Source organism: Osmerus eperlanus, chromosome 14, assembly GCF_963692335.1.
Source record: "Osmerus eperlanus chromosome 14, fOsmEpe2.1, whole genome shotgun sequence".
NCBI lineage: Eukaryota > Metazoa > Chordata > Actinopteri > Osmeriformes > Osmeridae > Osmerus > Osmerus eperlanus.
Window position 1 is genome coordinate 10,354,231 of NC_085031.1, and position 6,668 is coordinate 10,360,898.

The 6,668-nt window shown below is 46.1% G+C and overlaps 1 long non-coding RNA gene across 1 annotated transcript; it reads right to left on the reverse strand.

Moving 5' to 3' along the window:
• Positions 1-4,446: 4,446 nt before the first annotated feature.
• LOC134034202 (uncharacterized) lies at positions 4,447-6,252 on the reverse strand. The gene is made up of 3 exons (XR_009932209.1): positions 6,128-6,252; positions 4,914-4,975; positions 4,447-4,675 (listed from the first exon to the last, which is right to left on the reverse strand). It is a non-coding gene; the product is annotated as an uncharacterized LOC134034202 (long non-coding RNA).
• Between the last annotated feature and the right edge of the window lie 416 nt (positions 6,253-6,668).

Below are 6,668 nucleotides of genomic sequence, written 5' to 3' on the forward strand. Positions count from 1 at the left end.
GTGGTTGTAGTGGGAGGAGCTGTGGTTGTTGTTGGAGCCTCTGTTGTTGTTGTAGGTGCAGCTGTGGTTGTAGTGGGAGAATCTGTGGTCGTTGTTGGAGCCTCTGTGGTAGTTGTAGGTGCAGCTGTGGTTGTAGTGGGATCAGCTGTTGTCGTTGTTGGAGCCTCTGTTGTTGTTGTTGGAGCCTCTGTAGTAGTTGTTGCAGCCGCTGTTGTAGTTGTAGGTGCAGCTGTGGTTGTAGTGGGATCAGCTGTTGTCGTTGTTGGAGCCTCTGTTGTAGTTGTAGGTGCAGCTGTGATTGTAGTGGGAGTAGCTGTTGTCGTTGTTGTAGCCTCTGTGGTAGTTGTAGGTGCAGCTGTGGTTGTAGTGGGAGAATCTGTGGTCGTTGTTGGAGCCTCTGTGGTAGTTGTAGGTGCAGCTGTGGTTGTAGTGGGAGGAGCTGTGGTTGTTGTTGGAGCCTCTGTTGTTGTTGTAGGTGCAGCTGTGGTTGTCGTGGGAGCGGCTGCTGTCGTTGTTGGAGACTCTGTGGTAGTTGTAGGGGCAGCTGTGGTTGTTGTTGCAGCCTCTGTTGTTGTTGTAGGTGCAGCTGTGGTTGTAGTGGGATCAGCTGTGGTTGTTGTTGGAGCCTCTGTTGTTGTTGTAGGTGCAGCTGTTGTTGTCGTGGGAGCGGCTGCTGTCGTTGTTGGAGACTCTGTGGTAGTTGTAGGGGCAGCTGTGGTTGTTGTTGCAGCCTCTGTTGTTGTTGTTGGAGCCTCTGTAGTAGTTGTTGCAGCCTCTGTTGTAGTTGTAGGTGCAGCTGTGGTTGTAGTGGGAGGAGCTGTGGTTGTTGTTGGAGCCTCTGTTGTTGTTGTAGGTGCAGCTGTGGTTGTCGTGGGAGCGGCTGCTGTCGTTGTTGGAGACTCTGTGGTAGTTGTAGGGGCAGCTGTGGTTGTTGTTGCAGCCTCTGTTGTTGTTGTAGGTGCAGCTGTGGTTGTAGTGGGATCAGCTGTTGTCGTTGTTGGAGCCTCTGTGGTAGTTGTAGGGCCAGCTGTGGTTGTAGTGGAAGAATCTGTGGTCGTTGTTGGAGCCTCTGTGGTAGTCGTAGGGGCAGCTGTGGTTGTAGTGGGAGCAGCTGTGGTTGTTGTTGGAGCCTCTGTTGTTGTTGTAGGTGCAGCTGTGGTTGTAGTGTGAGCCTCTGTTGTAGTTGTAGGGGCAGCTGAGGTTGTCGTGGGAGTAGCTGTTGTCGTTGTTGGAGCCTCTGTGGTAGTTGTAGGTGCACTTGTGGTTGTAGTGGGATCAGCTGTTGTCGTTGTTGGAGCCTCTGTTGTAGTTGTAGGTGCAGCTGTGATTGTAGTTGGAGTAGCTGTTGTCGTTGTTGGAGCCTCTGTGGTAGTTGTAGGGCCAGCTGTGGTTGTAGTGGGAGAATCTGTGGTTGTTGTTGGAGCCTCTGTGGTAGTTGTAGGTGCAGCTGTGGTTGTAGTGGGAGAATCTGTGGTCGTTGTTGGAGCCTCTGTGGTAGTTGTAGGTGCAGCTGTGGTTGTAGTGGGAGGAGCTGTGGTTGTTGTTGGAGCCTCTGTTGTTGTTGTAGGTGCAGCTGTGGTTGTCGTGGGAGCGGCTGCTGTCGTTGTTGGAGACTCTGTGGTAGTTGTAGGGGCAGCTGTGGTTGTTGTTGCAGCCTCTATTGTTGTTGTTGGAGCCTCTGTAGTAGTTGTTGCAGCCTCTGTTGTAGTTGTAGGTGCAGCTGTGGTTGTAGTGGGAGGAGCTGTGGTTGTTGTTGGAGCCTCTGTTGTTGTTGTAGGTGCAGCTGTGGTTGTCGTGGGAGCGGCTGCTGTCGTTGTTGGAGACTCTGTGGTAGTTGTAGGGGCAGCTGTGGTTGTTGTTGCAGCCTCTGTTGTTGTTGTAGGTGCAGCTGTGGTTGTAGTGGGATCAGCTGTTGTCGTTGTTGGAGCCTCTGTGGTAGTTGTAGGGCCAGCTGTGGTTGTAGTGGAAGAATCTGTGGTCGTTGTTGGAGCCTCTGTGGTAGTCGTAGAGGCAGCTGTGGTTGTAGTGGGAGCAGCTGTGGTTGTTGTTGGAGCCTCTGTTGTTGTTGTAGGTGCAGCTGTGGTTGTAGTGGGAGCCTCTGTTGTAGTTGTAGGGGCAGCTGAGGTTGTCGTGGGAGTAGCTGTTGTCGTTGTTGGAGCCTCTGTGGTAGTTGTAGGTGCACTTGTGGTTGTAGTAGGAGCGGCTGTTGTCGTTGTTGGAGACTCTGTGGTAGTTGTTGGGGCAGCTGTGGTTGTAGTAGGAGCGGCTGTAGTAGTTGTTGAGGCAGCTGTTGTTGTAGTGGGAGCAGCTGTAGTACTTGTTGCAACCTCTGTTGTAGTTGTAGGTGCAGCTGTGGTTGTAGTGGGATCAGCTGTTGTCGTTGTTGGAGCCTCTGTGGTAGTTGTAGGGCCAGCTGTGGTTGTAGTGGGAGAATCTGTGGTTGTTGTTGGAGCCTCTGTGGTAGTTGTAGGTGCAGCTGTGGTTGTAGTGGGAGAATCTGTGGTCGTTGTTGGAGCCTCTGTGGTAGTTGTAGGTGCAGCTGTGGTTGTAGTGGGAGGAGCTGTGGTTGTTGTTGGAGCCTCTGTTGTTGTTGTAGGTGCAGCTGTGGTTGTCGTGGGAGCGGCTGCTGTCGTTGTTGGAGACTCTGTGGTAGTTGTAAGGGCAGCTGTGGTTGTTGTGGAAGAATCTGTGGTTGTTGTTGGAGCCTCTGTTGTTGTTGTAGGTGCAGCTGTGGTTGTAGTGGGATCAGCTGTTGTCGTTGTTGGAGCCTCTGTGGTAGTTGTAGGGCCAGCTGTGGTTGTAGTGGGAGCCTCTGTTGTAGTTGTAGGTGCAGCTGTGGTTGTAGTGGGATCAGCTGTTGTCGCTGTTGGAGCCTCTGTTATAGTTGTAGGTGCAGCTGTGATTGTAGTGGGAGTAGCTGTTGTCGTTGTTGGAGCCTCTGTGGTAGTTGTAGGGCCAGCTGTGGTTGTAGTGGGAGAATCTGTGGTTGTTGTTGGAGCCTCTGTGGTAGTTGTAGGTGCAGCTGTGGTTGTAGTGGGAGAATCTGTGGTCGTTGTTGGAGCCTCTGTGGTAGTTGTAGGTGCAGCTGTGGTTGTAGTGGGAGGAGCTGTGGTTGTTGTTGGAGCCTCTGTTGTTGTTGTAGGTGCAGCTGTCGTTGTAGTGGGAGAATCTGTGGTCGTTGTTGGAGCCTCTGTGGTAGTTGTAGGTGCAGCTGTGGTTGTAGTGGGATCAGCTGTTGTCGTTGTTGGAGCCTCTGTTGTTGTTGTTGGAGCCTCTGTAGTAGTTGTTGCAGCCTCTGTTGTAGTTGTAGGTGCAGCTGTGGTTGTAGTGGGATCAGCTGTTGTCGTTGTTGGAGCCTCTGTTGTAGTTGTAGGTGCAGCTGTGATTGTAGTGGGAGTAGCTGTTGTCGTTGTTGTAGCCTCTGTGGTAGTTGTAGGTGCAGCTGTGGTTGTAGTGGGAGAATCTGTGGTCGTTGTTGGAGCCTCTGTGGTAGTTGTAGGTGCAGCTGTGGTTGTAGTGGGAGGAGCTGTGGTTGTTGTTGGAGCCTCTGTTGTTGTTGTAGGTGCAGCTGTGGTTGTCGTGGGAGCGGCTGCTGTCGTTGTTGGAGACTCTGTGGTAGTTGTAGGGGCAGCTGTGGTTGTTGTTGCAGCCTCTGTTGTTGTTGTAGGTGCAGCTGTGGTTGTAGTGGGATCAGCTGTTGTCGTTGTTGGAGCCTCTGTGGTAGTTGTAGGGCCAGCTGTGGTTGTAGTGGAAGAATCTGTGGTCGTTGTTGGAGCCTCTGTGGTAGTCGTAGGGGCAGCTGTGGTTGTAGTGGGAGCAGCTGTGGTTGTTGTTGGAGCCTCTGTTGTTGTTGTAGGTGCAGCTGTGGTTGTAGTGTGAGCCTCTGTTGTAGTTGTAGGGGCAGCTGAGGTTGTCGTGGGAGTAGCTGTTGTCGTTGTTGGAGCCTCTGTGGTAGTTGTAGGTGCACTTGTGGTTGTAGTGGGATCAGCTGTTGTCGTTGTTGGAGCCTCTGTTGTAGTTGTAGGTGCAGCTGTGATTGTAGTTGGAGTAGCTGTTGTCGTTGTTGGAGCCTCTGTTGTAGTTGTAGGGCCAGCTGTGGTTGTAGTGGGAGAATCTGTGGTTGTTGTTGGAGCCTCTGTGGTAGTTGTAGGTGCAGCTGTGGTTGTAGTGGGAGAATCTGTGGTCGTTGTTGGAGCCTCTGTGGTAGTTGTAGGTGCAGCTGTGGTTGTAGTGGGAGGAGCTGTGGTTGTTGTTGGAGCCTCTGTTGTTGTTGTAGGTGCAGCTGTGGTTGTCGTGGGAGCGGCTGCTGTCGTTGTTGGAGACTCTGTGGTAGTTGTAGGGGCAGCTGTGGTTGTTGTTGCAGCCTCTGTTGTTGTTGTTGGAGCCTCTGTAGTAGTTGTTGCAGCCTCTGTTGTAGTTGTAGGTGCAGCTGTGGTTGTAGTGGGAGCCTCTGTTGTAGTTGTAGGGCCAGCTGTGGTTGTAGTGGCAGAAGCTGTGGTTGTTGTTGGAGCCTCTGTGGTAGTTGTAGGTTCAGCTGTGGTTGTAGTGGCAGAAGCTGTGGTTGTAGTAGGAGCGGCTGTTATTGTTGTTGGAGCCTCTGTTGTAGTTGTAGGTGCAGCTGTGGTTGTTGTTGGAGCCTCTATGGTTGTTTGCGCAGTTATCGATGTTGTTAGCACTGGAAAATATTACATTATTGAACATTTGTGAACAAATAAACACATTCGCCGCATTCAAAGACATTACCATAGACAATCAAGATACCATGTTGTAAATCACAAATATTGTCATAGGCATTGGTATTACTCCATGGCTTGATTTCAAACTTTTAATTTGCCATTACATTTAACTTGAAATCTTACTTTCTGCACAACATCTCACAATTTATACACCCTGGAAAACACTGTCTTTCTTACCAGCTAAACACAACAGCAGCATTCTCCTTCTGGTCCTTTTTTCTTCCATCTCTTCACCCCCCCTAGAAGAAAAGTGTCAAATTTACACATTATGTTGAGCTGCTGTGTGCTTTGGACTGCAAGAGAAATGCATATCATTTGTTTCACTTTCAAGTTGCCGTGAACATATCCTTGTTCATAACCCCTCTAATGACATCGCTTTTAAAAGTTATTTGCAAATACGTTTTTTGTTGATCTGAAGAAATAAATATTAACCAACCCTTCAAAAATATGTGTAGAATTTAACATCTGAACGTGACAAGGAAAATACTTGAAATACAATACAATAAAATAAATACAAATATTAACTGGAATTGGTTGAAAAAATAACACTTCAGGGTTGGGTTTGCCTGATATTTGGTAAACACAGTGTGAATAATGATTCATGCAATATACCATTGAATGCATAAATATACACCTTGTGTATTTTAACTCATAAATCGGGAGTGTGTAGCTTTGTCAAATATATCATCCATTGCTTTGACTTAACTGTCATCTTTGCTTTGGACTATTAATATGTTTTCAGATGACACTTTTCACTCTTTGGATCTAAAAAGTAAACAGTTTATTGAATTCTGATAATCTGCGCTTCTGATCCTTGGTATGCTTTAAGATTGACATTCCAAGTGAAGATTTTATTTGACATCTTTTCAGTCTGGCAGTAAATTAACCAAACTTTCATATAACCTGTAATTGAGTAGCTGATGTGTAGAATAATCCTCATTAATATCACATAGAACTGTTACCAAGTTGTTTAGAGGAATACCATTACAAATAAAATGAGCAGTTATTTAGCCCTAATATTTGAGTCAATATATTTCAGTTTCATTGGAAAATTACATTTAGTAAATAACTAACATTATAATAGAAAATAGTCACAATATGGAATGCAAAATATTTGCATTTGAAGAGAACATTTATTGAACAAATATCACAATATTGAATAATCAGCATATTTGAATCCTGAATGAAAGGCATTGATTATCTCGTTATTTAACTATTTGTATGATTCGAGGGGTTGTTTAACATTTAGCTCACGTTGCTCATCCCCTTTAACCAGCTGATTAATTTATCCGAAATTTAAAACAGTAACAATTACAAATTACAATATTTTTACATAGATATATTAGCTGCAATGTAATGAGATGTTAGAAAGTGTGTTAAATTGTACTCACCTGAAATAATTAAATACAATGTGGTAGTTTCACTGAAGTCTTCTTTATGTCAGTAATTGTCCCAAAAGCACACCTTAGCCAAGTCCAGTATGTGTTTCTGTTGTTTTCTCTGTTTGACTTGTTTCTTGGTGTACTGAACTGATCAGGTGAACACTGGCATTAATATGAATCCCCTTATATTCCTCCCCTTTTAGTCATTGGTTCTTCAATTCCAAAATAGTTTGCTCCACCTGTACCATCATGGGTGTTTCTATTGTTTCTTTCGTCATATTGGGTGTACAATGATTGAAGTCACAGTATACTTGTTGTACCTGTTTTGTACCTTTGTATTTTGGACAAAGATATGTGACTAACATTCCTGCATTTGACTCATTCTGTATACCAAGGTCTATTTTAATCTTTCCCTTATAGTCTTCTATACAGGCATAGGAAATTGTACATGATATAATGCACCACCAATATGTTAGCAACTTTATGATCTCAGTACATTTTTAATTTATAAACACTCAAATTAATATTGTATGATTATATGATTTATATT